We start from the raw sequence: 20,189 nt of genomic DNA on the forward strand, positions 1-20,189 counted from the left end.
GTGGTGGAAGTAGACGAGCTCGAGTTGATTTCTTATTTGTTTCATATAAATTGCGCGAATTTTGTAGTTAATTGTTAGACAAGTTAGTTATTTCGTTTGATTTACATTATATTGTATTTATATTAGTTGTGTACAGTTTGATAAGGTCGATTTACAATAGGTTATGATTTGTAGTTTTTTATTTATTTATTTTTGTTGTTTTTTTGTGCATGTGATTTGTGATGTGCCCTATTTATTCTGTGTTTGAGTCTTGCTGAATTTTTATTGAGTGCTATTTATTCAAACACCTTGATTTTGCACTTTGTTGTCCCCGTTCCTGAATTTGTTGCCCAGAGGCCTAGGGTCTGTTTTTCATGTTCATTTTTCATGTCTAACTTGAGAAGAATAAAATAAACTGTTTATATTTTTATAATACAGGGATAGCCTGCTTGTAAACATCTAAAATTTAGATTGTTGGTTATCCACCTGTGATTGATTCAAAAAGGCCCCCTAGGGGTCACATAGTTATAATTAAAAACATAATAAACATTTAAATTATGAAACGTCTTACCTTTTAAAAGTGTTTCTGTACCCGCAGTCTTCCAGGGATACGTCTGTCAGCCGTGTGTGTGTGTGTATATATGGCCCAAGTTCCTGTTCACCTGTGGGTTTACTGGCAGATAGCACACTATATGCATACCGCCACCTATTGTACTGGAGTTTAATTAAAATGAGGTCTAGGGTTGAATACTGTGCAAACACACTGCAAAGTATTTATGTAAAGCGGACTATAAAAACAATAGTCCCAGTGCAAGTAGCTTTTTGGCCAAATCACAATAATAATTCACCTTTGTTTGTAGAAAGATGTGGTTACAGCTGGGTGTAGACTGTGCAGACCATTCAGCCTGAATTTATGTATAAATACATATCTTTATGGAGTCATCTTTAAACCTTTATACATTACATTAACATTTAAATCAATTCAATTTATATTTAAATTATAAATTTAAACAAAAAGAAATCTAACTAGGGACAATTTACAAATTGTTTACTTAAACATGTTAAGACTTTAGTTTAAATATGCTATGTCACTAAAAAACACTTAAGTTTAATATATACACAATATTAAGTATTACGATATTAACTAAACATCCAAATTAATAAAAATATAGGTAACAGTTTACAATAAGCCTTCATTAGTTATTTAGCATTAACTATTTTAGTTAACATTAATGAAGAATGAACAATACCTGAATTGAATCTTAATTCCAACATTTACTCTTACATTATTAAAACCAAAAGTTGTTTTTTAATATATATATGTGTGTGTGTGTGTGTGTGTGTGTGTGTGTGTGTGTGTATTAATTTATGCTTATTTCTATTTTCTCAGCCAGTATACTTCTTGCAAATATGTCATCCAAAAAGTTAAGTTCAGAATCAAATCAAGTTATATGGTTGATACTGGTAGTTTGAGGGGGGAATAAAAAGATTAAATCTATAAGTTTACTGAAAAACGTAATTTATTGGATCATTGGCAGAGACACCAGTACAGTAGCTTGATGACATCCAAAGAGCGTAGGAGGCAGTACAACAGAATTTGGACTAGAGTGTCGAGGGCACAAAAGAAGGCAGCCAACAAACAAACTGTCAGTTCAGTTGAGACGGCCAGCATTCCTGAAACTGACAGTTTTAGTCACAACCAGCTCTTCGATGAGGAAAATCTTGTTTTTTCAGATCCAACCCTGTCAAGTTCTGAGAGTGAACAAGACAGTACACTACCCATGCTGCTCAGAGAAACACTTTCAGAATGGGCATGTGTGTTTCTAATTAAACATAATGCTGTGGATGCTCTCTTAAACATACTCAAAAAACATGGACATGAAGAGCTCCCCCAAACTGCAAGGACACTCTTTGGAAACGAGAACCACCATGAACTTTCTAACAAAGATGGTGTCGAGAGTGTTAAGTTTAATGTGGCAGATCAGCTGTCAAAACATCTGAGCAGATATCCTGCATCTGTGACAGAGCAACTGCAGTCACTTGACCTTTCGATGAACGTTGATGGGCTACCATTATTCAAAAGCACAAACCTATCCCTCTGGCCAGTTCTCTGTTCCATAAACTTGTCACCCGAATGCATTTCCCCACTCTGCATATCCATTGCTGCATCCAAACCCAAAACACTCAACTTTGTTGATGACATTGTTCAGGAATTGGAAGAACTAATCTAGGATGGTCTGACCTGGGGAGGCAGATGCTTAAACATCCAAGTAAGATGTATTACCTGTGATGCTCCAGCAAAAGCTATGGTCAAGTGTGTAAAGCAGTTTTCTGGATACTATGGGTGCGATAGATGCAACCAGAGGGGATCCTGGCATGGTAGGATTACATATCAAGAAACAAATAACCTGACCATGAGGACAGATGAATCATTCAGGGAGTGCTGGCAACCTGAACACCATCAAGAAGAGCAGATCTCACCCTTCTCTGTCCTCCCGATTGACATGATAAAATCCTTCCCCATAGATTATATGCACCAGAGCTGTCTTGGGGTAATGAAAAATTTGCTGCTTTTGTGGACAAGAGGTAGAACAGATTTACGGATGTCATCAGGAGATGTGACCAGTGTAAGCGAGAGGCTGGTGACACTAAAGAAGTCCATTCCTGATTGTTTTGCCAGGAAGCCAAGGGATTTGAAGGAAATTGAACGCTGGAAAGCAACAGAATTCAGACAGTTTGCTTTGTACACTGGGAAGATCATTCTAAAGGGAGTTCTCAACGATCAGCTGTATGAACACTTCTTGTGTTTCAGCACGGCTCTTTGCATTTTAGTGAGTCCAGACCTTACAAAGTCACAAGTACCTTATGCAAACCAGCTGCTGAAATATTTTGTGGAGAGAGGACAGGAGCTGTATGGAGAGACATTTTTGGTCTACAATGTCCATTCCTTGCTGCACCTTGCAGAAGATGCCCAAAACTTTGGCAGCCTTGACAACTGCAGTGCGTTTAAATTTGAGAGTTATCTTCATCAGATGAAGAAAATGGTACGCTCTGGGAAAAATATTTTGGCACAAGTTGCAAATCGCCTGGAGGAAAGATCAAAGTCCAAGATGGAAAACAAGACAAACTTGATGTCATTCAAGTGCCCAAACAATGTGTTTGTGTTAAGCCCTGAACAATGTTGCGAGGTGGTGTCAGAAGTAGACGGCACAGTGTTATGCAGAGTGTACACAAATCTACAGCCATATCTTATGACACCGTGTGATTCACGCCTCTACGGAACATACACCGTTAACACTAGGCATTCTCAAATGCTCTGCTTAGAAAGACAGTCACTTCAGAGGAGGGCATTCATTGTGGAGGAAAACTATGGGACCAAAACTGTGGTGTCCATTCTTCATACTTTCTAGAGCGTGACAATGATGAGAGAATGACAGTTTGGGTGAGAATACATACTTGAAGTATTCCTTTCGTGCCCTGAGTCTCTACATCTTTCATCCCTGAGTCTCCGCCTCCTAAAGCTTTGCCCTCTGAGTGTCTAACGCCTTTGGCTTCATCCCTGAGTGTCTGGGTCCTGAAGCTTTGCACCCTGAGTCTCTGCCTTTAGAAGATTTGCCCCATGAGTTCCTGCCTCCTGTCTTCTAGTGATTGGCTATCCAGCGCCATTAACTTTTGAAAACCTAGATGTTTCCAGTACAACAAAAAACAACATCGGAAAAACATAATTTAAGCATGAGGTTAGAGAAAGTAGCCAATAATTGTCTATTAACCGAGCGCATTTTCTCCAGTTCAGTTTTACCCAAATGTAAAAACTTCTCGACTGGAGCTTACAGCCTATAGACCAGTGTCACGCCTCATTTGAAAGCTTAGACCTTAAAAACTGATTGTGACTTTTTTGTCATGTTGTCACTGCGTTTATGTCATGTTTTCATAGTATTTTTGTCGTGTTTTCATAGGGTTTTTTTTTTGTCATTTTTTGTCTCTTTTAGTTGTTTTTAGTTGCTTTTTTGTCTCTTTTTGTTGTTTTTAGTTGCTTTTTTGACATTTTTTTGGTTGCGTTTTTGTGACTCTAATCACTTTTTAGTCGTGTTTTTGTCACTTGTTTATTGTGTTATTGCTGCTTTTCTGGCACGTTTTTGTCGCTCTTTTGTCACTACACTTTGTTCAAGAAGCTTTTAGATTTGGGTAAAGCCAAACTGGAGAAAATATGCTCGGTTCAGGTGGGGTTTAAAAGGTTAAAAATGGCGGCTGATCAAGAACCAATCAATGCTCAATAACTCAAAAACAGAGCGCACACAAACGCTGTGGGGGCTAACTTCACACAGGTGGTCACATGGGCTCACATGCTTCAGGCTGCGTCACCTCTCTCTCTCTCTCTCTCTCTCTCTCTCTCTCTCTCTCTCTCTCTCTCTCTCCCTCTCTCTCTCTCTCTCTCTCCCTATCTCTGAATCCACTTTAATGCTTTTAAAAGACAAGTAAGTTTAATCTAACGACGCTTGAAATAAAGTCCCCTGTTTCGGACAAAATCTCGAATATTTTGGCATGTTCTATTTTTTAAAGCTGATTCGCTGCTTTTGCACTTCTCACATTCCCTTGTTGATGCTAAAAAAACTTTTATGATCTGAGAATAAAGTGTCTCATCACAGCAGTGGTTTCAGCTTTAGTCCATGGTTTTCTGGCAGCTCCTTTGCGAGTACCTAAAAACAAATAAAAAAGCATTAGTAAGGCATGCACAAAAAGTATTAGTAAGGCATGCACAATTTTTAAAGGCAGGGGCACTGCACTACTGACACCAAGGAAAATTAAGTAACAAAGGCAAAAAGTTGCTACATTTAAAGGGATACTCCACTTCTGAAAATTCTGTCATCATATACTCACCCTCATGTTGTTTCAAACCTGTATGAATTTCTTCTGCTGAACAGAAAGGAAGATATTTAGAAGAATGTCAGTAACCAGACAGTTTTTGGTACCATTGACTTCCATAGTAGGAAAAAAATATACTATGGAAGTCAATGGTACCAAAAACTGTCTGGCTACTGATATTCTTCTAATTCTTCTTCCTTTCTGTTCAGCAGAAGAAAGAAATTCATAAAGGTTTGAAACAACATGAGGGTGAGTATATGATGACAGAATTTTCATTTTAAAGTGGAGTATCCCTTTAAAATCTGGAAAATATACTGAAGGAAACTCAAATTGACCATACCATTGAGTCTAGAGAGACGTCTGTCAGAAGATGGTATCTCACATGTGTCCATATTGTCATCTGAAAATATGAAGATCAGACTGTCTGTGTTTGTCTTCATGTCAGCTACTGTGCCTTTCTGTCAATTAATATGATTCATGCATTCCCACTTTTGTGTTTGGTTATAGGTGCTGGATTTTTTATTTTTTTCACATTCCAACTAAATAGAATTACCTTCATTAGAAGCATCATTATCCAGTGCTCTGCCTGCAGCTGGGTGTTCTTCCTTTTCACTTTCTTTCTCCTCCTTGTCGTCCTCCTCCTCTTCGTCTTCATCATCTGTGAAATACGGACAAATTATGTTACACAACTGTAACATGCAATATTTAAAAATAAACATATTAGAATATGAATACCTCCAATTTCATCAAAAGATTTCCCTTGTAGCTCATGCAACTTTCCCCTTTCCAGTGCAAGAAGCAACTTTGAAATTTTTGCACTTCGAATTGTGGGCTCAGACAGCCGGTAGAATTGTCTATGCACTGATATGTCATGCCCTAAGAAATCAGCGAGTTGATCGAGTTCATTGTTCCTTAAGTTAAGGATTTGTGAAGTGATAGCCATTTCCTTGCGCAACTGAGTAGATCGTAAATAATCAGGCTTCTTTGCACCACATTCATCTGCAAATCTTTTGAGATTGTGATGTCCTCTGTAATACGACAGACATTTTGGCACTGCAAACAAGTACTCATTTCCATCTGGCACACCACATTCCGTTCTCTTCTCAACAATCAGATTGAGTGCATTCACCATTTCAGGAGTTAGCAACACGGAAACCTTTCTCCCCCTTTTCCCCTTTAGTTCAACCCGTTCAAAATACCGACACAGCTTCTGCTCATATTCTGAAAGCCCAATTTCTTCATGGGGGTTTGAGCGATCTCGTTCTACAAAATTTCTCAATTTCATCTTCGAGACTTCCCCAACACGTCTTCTTTTGAATAAGACTATTTTAGTTAGTGTTATTCTTGCAAGATGGGAATAGTTCTGCGCTGTTGCCTATTCTTTCAATGATGTGGTTGCTGACTCTGCATTTTGATCAAGATGCTTGTGGAGTTTTGTGATGTCCTCTGTGAGTGGTAATTTGGTTGGTTTGTTGTATTTTAGTTCACTGATGTTGCTTAAAGCACTGTGCGATATGAACTCTGACCACTTTGCCTGGTAAAGCGTCTGGAATGCCTTAGAGGTTTTGACAAGTTCCTCGTCTCCAGCCATGAGAGCATGGCAATGAATGATGTCACTAACTTTTAACAGGGAATGTCCAATTTTTAATGCAAGGCTTGGCATTTTGTAAGCATTCTGATTCATATCAAATCCAGCAGTCTCTTTTACTGCCCTTATGACATGCATGAAATGTTGAGGTTTTATGGCATCCTCTAAGGTTTGGATTGGAGAGATTTTGCGAAGGGCCAATAGGAATCCTCCGAGCTGACGAACCTTCTGGCGGATATAGTCATGGTTTGCAGGGTCATGTCCATGTTTGCTGTAAAGGGATTCAGCATATCTTAAAAGAGAAAAGTCATTGCGAACTACACTTGCAATTCCATCATCATGCATGCGACTTAACATCTTTAGCAACCCATCACCAATCAAGCCTGAACATTCTGACTTGACTACTGAGGCTATGCCAAGCACTCTTTTTCTGCCTTGGTGTTCATCGTCTGCTGGCTTTGAGGAGCACCTTCTTATATGTATCCAAAGCTCTGTTCTCAAGAACATTCCTTTACAGTGGATGCAGTATTCATAGTTTTTATCGCAACTTTTGCCCTTTCGCTTTACTTTAAGTGAACCGCTGCCTTTCCCCTGTTACGAAGTTGCTCAAGCAACGTCTTCCTCAGCCTTGAGCCTACTGGAAGACTAAGAGCCTGTGCTATGTCAGCATCTTCCTTCACATGCGTTTTAAAATGCTGGGCAAGTTTGGAACTGGCCTTTTTACACACAAAACAGAAATTATTCCGTCCTCCTGCTACAATGGTTGTGTTGTCTATTCTTTGTTCAGTAACACTGATGTCACTATTGGTGTTATCCAAGTCCATTGACTGATCCATCAGAAAATCTTCAGCAACCACAGATTTTGAGTTTGCCCTGTTTGAGGGTTCATCATCTTCTGTATCAGATTGTGATGGTGGAACATATTCTGGATCACCAATTTCATCATCCATTTCCTCCTCTTCACTGATTTCAGGTCCGTTCTGTTCAAAGTACATAAACAGGAAAAAAACATGAGGCAAATAAATAAGAGCAAGCCTGCACATTCACTAAATGCTAACTGACAGATAAATGGGACTGCTTTATGGTGCAGTTAAAAGGGATAAAGAGAGACACAGACAGACAGAGAGGGGTACAATTTTATTATCAGGCCGCCCAGAGAAACAGTGCAGGGTTGACTTGCTATGCAAATTAACATTTAACTTAATATAAAAATTAAACAAAGCCTTCACGACCTTCTAAACCATGATTACGTTCACATAAACACATATGAATATACCTTTGGATGAGGAGGACATTCTTCTTGATCTCCAACAGCATCTGGAGTCAACATCTGAGAGACAGAGAACAAAAGTAAAGGTTACTTCATCTATCCATCTCCTGAATCCACTTTGTCTTTTACTGCAGAGGAACAGGGCCTCTCTATTGGACATTTTGCACAAATCAATCTACTGTACACAGGGTTTAAAGTGAAAAAATTACCAAGCCCATTTTTTCAGGCATGAAAACGGGTCAGGGTGAAAAAGGTGAGAAGGATATTACCCCTTTAGGGGGGTCCGGGGGCATGATTCCCGGGAAGAAAATTTTGAAAATTCCATATTTTAAAGCATCAATCTGATGCATTTTTTTTGCCAACCTTGGGAGAGCTGGAGAAATTTAACTTCAGCCATGAGTCAAAAATATGATGGCCTCGTTACTTAGTATTATGCAAGCCATTTCAGGCCAGCCTGTCACTGGGTCTAACATTTACAGTATATGAGGCACAATGTGGTAAGGGCCCCACAAATGGCTTAATGCAAAACCCCCACAAGATATGGTGGACATGCTGTAACTTGTCTACTCTCCCATCGTGATTGACAGCCAATTCAATGTTATGTAATTCAGATTTGAATACATTTTATTGGCAAAGATAACCTAAAACACACAATACAGTGGTCTCCAGCACAGTGGCGGAGCCAGAAATTTTTTAAAGGGGTGGCACTACCCAGAGTAGGGTGGCAACTTGAGGCGGCAGGGGGTGAGATTGGTTCTTGACCCCTTTTAATAAGCCAAACCAAATTTTTAAATAACTGTCAACTACATGTTTTGGGCTTAGTCCACTGTTTTGGAAGCACAGCTCTATAAAATCTTATATAGTCCTGGCCTACATCTCTACACTGCAAGTTACAGAGGATACATGGAGCCCGGGAACAACTGTAATAGTAGTGAGCACCCTATTCATGTAATAGTGTCACTAAGGTTACATTACATCTAGCTAATGGCACTGTAACAGTAGGCTAGTCATCTAAAAACATAACAGAACACTTACCACAGCCGCAGGTGATCCACTTTGTCCTGTCTTTACTATCGATGGGATGGCCGTATCCTTCAGCACACGTTTCATGGTCCGTGTGGCAAATTCCATTTTTTCAAAATAGTCGTCCTCAGTGAAATGTTCTGAGCAAACGCGATAGTCCTTGATGATGTCTCAGTGGCGCAAAAAGTGGGTATGCGCTATATGCGGCGCATAGGAGCGCGCAGCACCAGGGGGGCGCCAAAGCGATGGTAATTATTTTTATTTTTTATCTATACATAGCTGCTATTGTGCGTTTCTAAATAATTTCTGAATTTCCTCAATGTTATATAACTTTTTAGAGGACTAACAGGCTAGAGTAGGATATTCATAAGATTCCATCATATAATTTTGACATAGAGAGGGGATAATATCGCGAGCAGGCGGGGGCGCTGTGAGCGCTGAGCGAGCAGGTACGTGTCGAAAAAGATGGATAAAGCAAAAAAAGCTGTCGGGACTAAAAATAGAAAAAGAAAGAGGAAAAGGAGATGGCATGTCATTTGATGCGCCGGCAGGTAAATAAGTGGATGGTCAAATGCAACAGGTAGGATTTAAAGTGTGACGTCCACGCATGTAAGCTAGGAGATTCCCGGTGGGCCGACGTGCTTTTTGGGCCGATACATCTAATAGGCTATTTTTTTTTTGTCTTTGTCTTAACGGCCCACAAAACTTGTACATCGGAGGCCCATTCGTTTTGTTTTGTTTTGTTTTGCTTAATTGGCGGCGCTGGGTTAGTGCCGTTGTAATGCATTGGTCAAAAAAAAAATAAAAAATAAAAATAAAAATTACATCTTTAATTTGAGGTATAGATATAAGTACAAAACTAATTTTGAAAGTTTCCTTTATTTTTCAGTGCATTTGTTTTACAATATATGGCTATTACTATCATGGGATTAATATCATAACTATTATTATGTAGTGTAATGTAGACAGACAGTGTTACTAAAAAAGGTTTGAATTTTTCTTTGTTTAATTTGCACACTGAATATGGGTTGGAGCTTTTAATTTTGAACTCTCAAAGTGCACCAGATAGATGAATTCAACATAAAAAAGCACAACATTTTCTTACGGGGGGCATGCCCCCGAACCCCCCTAGAGGGAGAGAGGTCCACTCAGCAGTGGATTCATCACTGTGAAGTATAGTTCAATTTTAATAATAAATGACAATTTTGTACTTATTTCATCTGTTAGCTATCACTCGTTCCTCACTCATTAGGCTACATGGCACAGTTATTTATTTCTTTGGGTTTTTTTTTTTGTGGGGTGGGGGGCAAAATTGTTGCTGCATACCCCTCTGACACTGGGTAGTTGCGCCCCTGATGTCTACAGGTGTGTTTGGATCTATATCCAGAGCAAGTAGCCATTGATTCATCAGGTCAGCGTTTTTGGTTGGAATTCTATAAAACATAATAGTATTACCTGGTCTCCCCTGTTTATTGTCGCAGCTCTTTACAATACAGCGAACACCCATGATTGTAAACTTTGCATTTACTATCTAGTAATTGCTGACCCTATTACTCCAACTCTGTAGCAGTGCTTCGCCTTCTGAGAAAATATTTAAACGTTTAAAAAATGGCTGTGTCTCATATGACCTTGTTATTTGTACACACTGTGACTATACAAATCACTTGATATACACAACATTTAAATAGGAAAATGATGGCGTTATTTTGTCATTTATTGGAATTAGTATGCTAGCTGTAGCCATTTACATCCAGTCTTTGTGCTAAGCTAGGCTAGTGGTGGGTGCATCAAACAGACTTACAGCACTATGGACTAGGGCTGTCAAACGATTAATCGCATCCAAAATAAAAGTTTGTGTTTACATAATATATGTGTGTGTATGGAGTATAATTATTTTCTATATATAAATACACACACATGCATATATATTTAAGAAAAATGTGTTATTAATGTATAATATAAATTATATATAATATAAATATATATACACAGTATATACATGCAAATATTTCTTAAATATATACATGCATGTGTGTGTATTTATATATAGAAAATAATTATACACCGTACACACACATATATTATGTAAAAACAAACTTTTATTTTGGATGCGATTAATCGCGATTAATCGTTTGACAGCCCTAGTATGGACTTATCTAACTCTGAGGGATACGGTGAATAAGCTAAAGTCCCAAAAAGTCGAAGTGTTCCTTTAATGTTATAGAAATTTTGATTAACGTTATTAACGTTACTTTTATGGCTTATAAGTAAGTTAACTTAAACATATGTTAACTTAATGGCTTGAAATGTTGTTAAAATGAATGTTATTACAATGCGTGCTGTCCTAACGTTAATCAGATAGCGTGAAATTACACAGATGTGTTGAAATGACCTTTAAAACAGCATTTAACATGAAGGTTAATTTAACTTGATGTGTTTTAATGAGGGTGCAGTGATGTGCCGCTGCCGCTCAAATTCATGTCGGACAAAGTGCCTCATTGAACATGTATATCCCTTAAAAAAGTACAAATATTTGCAAATTGTAACTCATAAATATTTTATAAGACCATAAGAATAGTTTTTTTTTTGGTCATTTTCTGGTGGGTGATCATGGGTGATCATGTTTTAAGAGCCAAGGTATTCTCCCCTCTTCCTTTTGTCCTGCCGGAAAACCCTCCTCCCCGCCATTTTCTGAACAGTCATTGGTGTACGTTAGAAACTCACGTTGATTTCTTTGAAAAGACTGGCTCTGGAAACATAGGGTTGGTCGGAATCGAAAGAGGAGGCGGCAAAGATGACACTGATATACAGTATATACTGTAGATGCCGTGACCTGAAAGTGTTTATTTATAGAATTTGCGGGAAAAGGTCAAGTGTCCGGAATACCGTGATGTCCGGAATACAGTGAGTCTATGTTATATACACAATTAATGCATAATGATCATTTATAAATGCTAATATAATAAAGTCATTTCACATCATCACGTGTTGTTGTCAGCCTACACTTCAAATGATATGCCTTTAGGTGGCGTCTAGACTTCATTTAACCAACTATGATAGTTTTCAAATGGTAAACGGTGGATCAATATAACTTATAGGCTAAATACAAGTGACTTGAATACTACTTTAAAGTGACTTTTTGTGCTGGTTTTGTGCAGAGCTTTGTAGTAAATTAACATCCATTGTTCCAACGATGCAAATCCAGATCGCTTCATAAATGTAAATTCGTCTGTAATTTTCAAACGATTTCTATATGACTGGAAAATTACCGCTCCACTTCACATTGTCCAATGAAATTTGAACTTCTTGTGCCAGATGACGAAAGCAAGACACGCAATCCATAGCAACGAGTCATGGCAATTATAGGATATACAGGTGCTGGTCATAAAATTAGAATATCATCAAAAAGTTGATTTACACAGGTGAAACTAATATATTATATAGACTCATTACATGCAAAGTGAGATATTTCAAGCCTTTATTTGTTATAATTTTGATGATTATGGCTTACAGCTTATGAAACCCACGAAATCAAAATCCCAGAAAATTAGAATATTACATGAAATCACACAGTAATTACACAGTAATCCCATGGTCATTGAACCAGGTTTTGGTTATTTTGGCAGTGTGGGCAGGTGCAAATCCTGCTGGAAAATGAAGTCAGCATCTGCATAAAGCTTGTCTGCTGAAGGAAGCATGAAGTGCTCTGGAAATGTCCTGGTAGACGGCTGTGTTGAGTGGACAGCACAGTGGACCAACACCAGCCGATGACATGGCTCCCCAAACCAACACAGACTGTGGAAACTTAACACTAGACTTCAAGCATCTTGGATTGTGTGCCTCTCCATTCTTCCTCCAGACTCTGGGACCTTGGTTTCCAAATGAGATGCAAAATTTGCTCTCATCAGAAAAGAGGACTTTGGTCCACTGTGCTTTATTAAATCCAGAGTCAACGCAGCCGTCTACCAGGACATTTCCAGAGCATGTCATGCTTCCTTCATTTTCCAGCAGGATTTGCACCTGCCCACACTGCCAAAAGAACCAAAACCTGGTTCAATGACCATGGTATCACTGTGTAATTACTGTGTGATTTCATGTAATATTCTAATTTTCTGGGATTTTGATTTCGTGGGTTTCATAAGCTGTAAGCCATAATCATCAAAATTACAACAAATAAAGGCTTGAAATATCTCACTTTGCATGTAATGAGTCTATATAATATATTAGTTTCACCTGTTAAGTTGAATTCTTGAAATAAATCAACTTTTTGATGATATTCTAATTTTATGACCAGCACCTGTATATTGTAACGGATGACAGAACAGGATGTAAATGCAAAAACGCTCTTTATTAGAATAATCACAGCTGATCAGAACACAAAACACAGATGGTCGCCAACACAGCGGGACAGGCGGGGGGACACAAACGCTGGTGGTACAGTGACGCAGGGACCTCGGTGGACAACAGGTGCTGGTGCTTAAGTCCAGTGATGATCCCTCGTGACGGTGCTCTGGTGCAGTGAGTGATCCCTCGTGACGGTGCTTGGTGATCCAGTGCAGAGTGCAGAGAATCCATAGACGAACACGACGAAGACACGGGGAATCCAATCCATCATGAAGAACACAGGCACGGGAAACACAACCGGGAAACCACAACGATGTGACAACATGAGACACCAGTTACTGAACATATAAAGGGACAAAGCACAGTTAGACAAGAGAGAGACAGTGAATTCATAAACCGTGACATATATATATATATATATACATATATATATATTATATACTATTAATAAATGAGCAAAACTTGACCACTAAATTAAATATTTTATTATTTTAATGATCACAATTAAAGTTATTTTATTAAATTGAACAAGCGCAGCATTCAATCAAATATTCTTAAAGATTTATTATTATTAATAATGTTATTTCAACATCTTATCTCGTTATTTCGACATATGTGTCCGTGCAACAAGCAAGATGTGCATTTGTAAATCCGGTGATGCGTACATTGATTTTTATTCATAAACTAGTGTTTTTTGTGTCAGTGAACGCACCTAATGATTAGACTGTTTTTAATGTGTACACAAAACTCACTGGTTTGCTTTCTGGAACCTGTAGAGTTTTCTGTTGCCATCCACTGAAACAGCCACTATTTCAGGACTACAGGCTGGACAGACAAATGGCTCCTTTTCCAGAAGTTGGTCCTCTTCAGAGTTGCATTACACATATTGCAGAAAGCTGATTTGAAAAGCATCTACATTCACTTTGCCAGTCTGAAAAACTATTTATAGAACAGCTTTAAATGACAATGAACTACAAGGTCACCCCATTTATGTTTTGTCAATGAACTTTTTCAAACCCAAGAAAGGGTGCAATTGGCAATGCTGTCTAATATGGTCTTCAGTTCAGTTAATTTCAGTAACCTGAAATATTACAGCCACTTGTGGACCCTGACTTCATATGTGGGTATATTTTAATTTGCGCCCTGTTTGGACTCGAACACCCTTTTTGCCATACTGTCCAGCCTTACAGCTGCTTATAATAATAACGAATGCATTTGTCTTTCAGCTTCAAATTTTTACTCACTCTTCCAAACCGCTTTGTTCTCTGGTCCAACATTGCTGTGAAGGCTTTCACTGACATTCCTGGAGCTGTTGTCTTCATAGCTGCAAAGGAATGGAACAGATCTTGGTGGAAAAGTGTGTGCTTGCATGGTAGCGGGCCAGTAACCATTCCTTACAAAGTCACTGACTTCTGGAGCCCATTGCTTATTGCAATTTTTGCATGTTAGCACCGGAACGTGAAGATTATAACGGCCTGAGAGCACATGAAAGACAAATAACTAACAAGGAACTAAAGTAATATGTTAGATAAACAATATTCTTTTTACCCAATCCTACCATTTATGCAAACCAGTAGATGGATCTGCCAACAGAGATAGCAACATCACCAGTGTCACAGGAGCATATATTTTGAGGAAAGGCTGTTGGCAGCAAACAATCTGAAAGAGCAAAGGACAATCAGGATGACATTAAAGAATGTTTGGATTGTTAGCAAGTACTTGGAAAACATAATGAATAATTTAATAATGTTGTGTGTTGATGAAAAAATGCAAATCAACTGAAAAAGAGACACCAACCTTGTTCACAGATGATGTACTTATTATCATGGAGTTTCACAAACTCTGTTGGGGGAATGTATTTATAAAAGCCCTACATGGTGGTCTGCCTACTGTGCAGAGTGTGGCGATTATGTACCAATTGATCACACTCTGCACAAAACCACTCTGAGGGCAAACCTTCCCTGCAACGGATGATGGCTTCTGTCACATGATAGTGGTTGCACTTCATCTGGACAATGTTCTCAGCTGACAACAAGTTGTGAATGTTTTGTGGCCTCGCCTGTTGCCAACATAGTTGGACCCCTTTCTGTCTTTGACACCAACTGGACAAAGATGGCTGCTGAGCAAAATCTTGCCCATCAATGCTCTCTATATCCAGTAGAAGGTCCTCAAGCCTCTGCATATTAAAATCTTCAGAGAGAGAAAGAGAAAAATAAAAACATACTACAAATCCAACATTGCAATTCCACTACCACTGACTTCTTTTGAGGCATTTCCATTGCTTTTAATACAGGGACAGTCCAGTGATAGCAGGGAAGGCAAAGGGTGAAAGGATAGTTGGAAATGGGCAATCAAATCCATGACCCTTAAGATTCTGTGTAGGTGCTGGCCAGGGTTTCCGTTGTCCGGTAATTGCCGGACATTGGCCGGAAAAAAAATGAAATGTCCGACAAAATGAAATCTCTCCGGTCAAATTGTCCGATTAAAATTGCCTAATAATCCCGCCCCCCTAACACAATCTGAATTTGAGAATAAGCCTAAAATGTATAAAGCAAAAATACACCGACCTTTGGCTATGTTATAAAGGAACAGGCTCTACCGTTTGAAAGTTATTAAACATTATTACATGGCTTGGTTGAATTCCAATGTGGAATGCGGTCTGTTATTTCTTGATATCAGACCGCTGAAGCACTAGCGGCGCCAGGATTTTGATTGTAGGTGGGCCTCCAGAAAACTGGATGGGTCAGTTAAAATAAGCCAAAAAATAAAAAATAAATAAAAACGGGTTCCCCTTCATCTCCGTTTCAGCGCTTTTCTGGGCACTGAGGACAGCGACTCAGTAGCCTACCTGAATTTAATGCGTAATTAGCATAGGTAAAAAAAAAAAAAATTAAAAAGGATTTTTTTTGTTGCTTTTTTAATACAATTACAATTTCATTTAATTTATTGTTTAATAAAATTATAGGCCTATTATTTTTAGTTTATTAACAGCAACAACAGCTGTAAAGATGAAGTTGAAGATCGCCATCTCCGTAGTGAACGCGCCTATAGAGAGAAATGCACATCATGGATTACATAATCAGAGAGTAGTCTATTTCTTTTCGTTTTAAATTGTTAAAAAGACATTTCAAGCTTTCTTAAGATATATTTCATGTCTGTGAGGCCTACGCTGAGTTTCGTTAAATTAGGATGAGATGCGCTCCAGTTCACGAGCAATGCAAGTGACCGCGCGGGCGCCTCCATGATTAGGCCTATCGTCTGCTCGTTTGCTTCTTATTTATTAAATCCAGGCAATTGGTTGATAAAAAAAAATATTAAAATTAAGATACAATTTATACAAAACGAAATTCACTTCAAAAAAGGTTTTCTACAAAACAAAACTTAAGTGGTCAAAATCATGTCTGACCCACGCCATGTCTCTCGATATATTGCGCATCCTATCTTACTCGTGCTGTTCACTTTTCATAATCAACATAGATGAAAAAATAACATTATAATATTTTAACAAATATTAAACTAAATGAGCTTATTTAATGGCTACAACACCTATAGTAGACCTACAGACTCTCTATTTGTACAAATTGCTGCACATTAATTTTATTCAGAATTTTGCACACATAAGTTGAAAGGCATTTGTTTGTGCATGCATAGCAAAACATATCTGCAACATTTATCAAGTTCACTGATAATTATGCGTGCATTTATTAATTATTATCTTAATGAATAATGAAACAAGGACGAAGCATATAAACTGCGTTGTTTGTTTAGAATGGAATGGATCGCAAATAGATCCGAATGAAGAAACGTACAAAACCATAGTAGAAAATGGGTCTCGAGTGTTCCTGCAGACAGGGGGTTCTTGCTGCAGAATAGGATCAAGACGAAGCAGCGAAGTCACCTTGCGGAGAACAAGGTTACGCGGCTTATGCGCATTGCAAGTTGTGGAGAGACACTGGGAAGGTCGCTTGAGTAAAAACAATTGGCTACTATTCAGATATTTTATGTGGGGAAGGGGGATTGGTTTGTTAAACTATGAATGTGAAACCATAATAAAAACAATTGGCGTTGATTGACGCCAATCGGACGTTCATGTTTTTTTCCGTCTATTTGAAAGTTAGGCTAATAAACATGTTGCATTCTATACGGCCTGATTATGTCATTTTAATAACTATATGAATATATTTCATGAATCAAAAGTAATTATAATTCATATAATATAAATATAATGAATAATTAGCAGAAAAAGATGGCCAATTTGGTCTCTCAAGTTTGTTTCACACTATAAACTGCTTTGATTTGGAGTGAGAGATACAGGGGGAGTGGCTTTATTGTATCAGATACATGTCACTGTATTGATTGGTCCAGTTTTGGTCTGCGATCTCTAACCCAGAATAAAACCTGCTCCGGAGGACAGGTTAGCCGTGTAGCGTAAGTTACCATGATGATGAACACAACTAAAAACCAATCCACTTTCCGGAGACCTAAAAAGCCAGTTTGCTCAAACTAATCTCGGACTTTACCTGTTAGCAACTGAAACCGGCTTTGTGCAACAGGCCACAGGACATTTTTGTTGTTTTACTAGAGACAAAGAACTGCCTTACACTGACAGCTAAATGACAAGTCAGAAAGTTACAACTCAAAAACAACTTCAGTGTTTCCCCTACCATTATATAAGGGGGGCGCCCCGCCCCCCCTAACGGCTCGCCCCGCCCCCCTTGAAGGTCAAGTAAATTTGATTTGATTTTCTTTACAGCGCCAGTTTACAATTTATTTTATTAAACAAACTAAATAGCCCTTAAGTAATATGTTATTTATCTTATTTCCACGATGGCATGTCTTTTCTGTCTGAGTTTGCTAGTTTACAGTTATCCCAGTGAGTTCGCACGCGCGCACACTCACACACAAAAACAAACACTTGCTTCACATACAGATGAGCACTAGCGGACAGAGAGCGCACGGCGGGAAATATGTCGCGTCAACCAGATGTAAACCACCAGACAAAAATATTTGCGTTTTTTAAAGATGGCAACACTAGCTCTACTGCGAGTAGCAGTCTAAGTCTAAGTGCTGCGCATCCTGCTGCCCCTGACAATCATCAAAAGTCCAGTCATCACCGGATGACAGGTTTTGACCCAGCTTGGCTGTCTGAGGGGAAATACTCCCCTTGGCTGTACAAGACTGATCTTGGTAAGTAACTAACTAAATACATAGCCTACATACATACATACATACATAAATGTGACAGCAGGGTTCTCATCTAACACATGACTTACCAATTACGTATGGCCTAATTATTTCATAATATATTGTGGTAATTACATGATGGGTAACTGAAACCTGTAATTTCATTAACAATAAAATTTATATTAATGAATTACATGCCGCTTACTATTTACATTTGTGTGTTTAAAATGTTTTTTTGTCAGGACATTGTAAATCTGCTGATTAAATAAGACCAGAGATATTTAATACGCAGGCCGCTCTGTGTTGTATGGGAATGTCCTGCGTACGTGATGACATTCAGAACAGCGCGCGTTCACAGCAGTGCTGCGTCTGACAGGATTATTCTCTCCAATAAATGCATCATAGAAAAAAAAAACTTATTAAAAAAAAGCCCATTTAAAATTTGTTTATCATATAAATGTATTAACTAACATTACATGGCTTGGTTGATTTCCAATATAGAATGCGGTCTGTTGTTATTTCTTGATAATTCATAGATGCCACCTACGTCACTACAAATAGAACGCCGCCATATTTGCGACCGACTCGCCCGGTATGGCCGCCCAAACTGCCCATTTGAATGAGAGAGAGAGAGACAGAGATACCTGGAGAAAATGTCTATTTTAGGCTCCGATCCTTATTTGAAATAAGGATATATTAAAAATACTTAAGTCATAGAGCTTCATGGCGCGCGTTCATGAGAGTCGAGGCGATGTCATGAATGAATCTATGAATCTGCAGCTGTTCGGCTGGCATAAATGAATCTATCTAATCCGAACAGCGGCACTGGCAGAGTCCATTGAGACCCCAGCATCAGCACAGCCAGAGACATCAGCCAAATATCATAAAAGACTGCCATATCTGTCCGAAAGAACAGATGTTCAATTACAGAGAAGAAGGTTTAATACACACAAATATCGAAATGAAAGAATCTTTCGAGTCGAATCTTTTTGAATGATTCACTCACGATTCGGCTGCGATTAAAAGCTATAAAGAGGTAAAGCTCATCAGTGATTATAACGACTTAAATTGCAGTTTGTTCGTCACATAAAGCTATCATATGAATAAATAACCATATTAATATAACGGACGAGTCGTATTAGATCACTTTTATTATACTTTTGTGATTTTTTTTGTCTTCTATTATTTATTTATTTTGCGTGACAGCCCCCAGTAGGCTAACGTTACTCAGAGTCATTCACTTTCATTACATCGACAAGAAGAGTCTCCATTAGGCTACATATTCAAAAATGTCCCTTTGTCTTCCACGGAAAGTAAACTTAAGGATTTGCACATGAAGGTGAGTAAATGACGGCAGAATTATCATTTTTGGAAGAACTAGTCCTTTAATATGCATTTCAAGGCTGAGATTATGCATCGTCTGCAGAGCTAACCTTAACGTTACTTACACAAAATAACATCTAAAGCGCATGTGACGAAGACAATATCTTTATGAACTTCAGAAAAATATTTATTAGATTTAGGTAGAGACAGTTATATTTAAAACAACCCCAAATCTTACTAACTTACCATGATAAAGTGCATTTAAACAGATCCAACAATAAAATGAAGACAAAACATTATCTGTCGATATCTGTCTATAATGTTGGCCACTGAGAGTATAATGGAAATATAATTAACCACAAACCAACATGAGACTTCAAGTCTTTTAAATAAATGATTCTCTCTTCTCTCTTCTTTTGGTATAGAATAAAATACCAGTTCAGGGTTCCACTTTCGGCGGTTGTTGCAGCCAACTGCACAACATATTGCAGGCATTACTGAGACCGTCGGTCGCAAAGATGGCGGCGCAAAGCTACAGTGACGTCATGTGAATCGAATGAATAGACCGCTGCGAAGTATACATACAACCGGCGTAGCGTCATAGAACGTCTCTGA

General features: G+C 38.4%; 1 long non-coding RNA gene across 1 annotated transcript; it reads right to left on the reverse strand.

The window, feature by feature from the left end:
• Nucleotides 1-14,333: 14,333 nt before the first annotated feature.
• On the reverse strand, nucleotides 14,334-15,252 carry LOC307157822. Its single transcript, XR_013821088.1, has 3 exons — nucleotides 14,865-15,252; nucleotides 14,626-14,726; nucleotides 14,334-14,542 (listed from the first exon to the last, which is right to left on the reverse strand). It is a non-coding gene; the product is annotated as an uncharacterized lncRNA (long non-coding RNA).
• Nucleotides 15,253-20,189: the final 4,937 nt, after the last annotated feature.

This window comes from Squalius cephalus (genome assembly GCF_949319135.1).
Source record: "Squalius cephalus genome assembly, chromosome: 4".
NCBI classification, from domain to species: Eukaryota; Metazoa; Chordata; class Actinopteri; order Cypriniformes; family Leuciscidae; genus Squalius; species Squalius cephalus.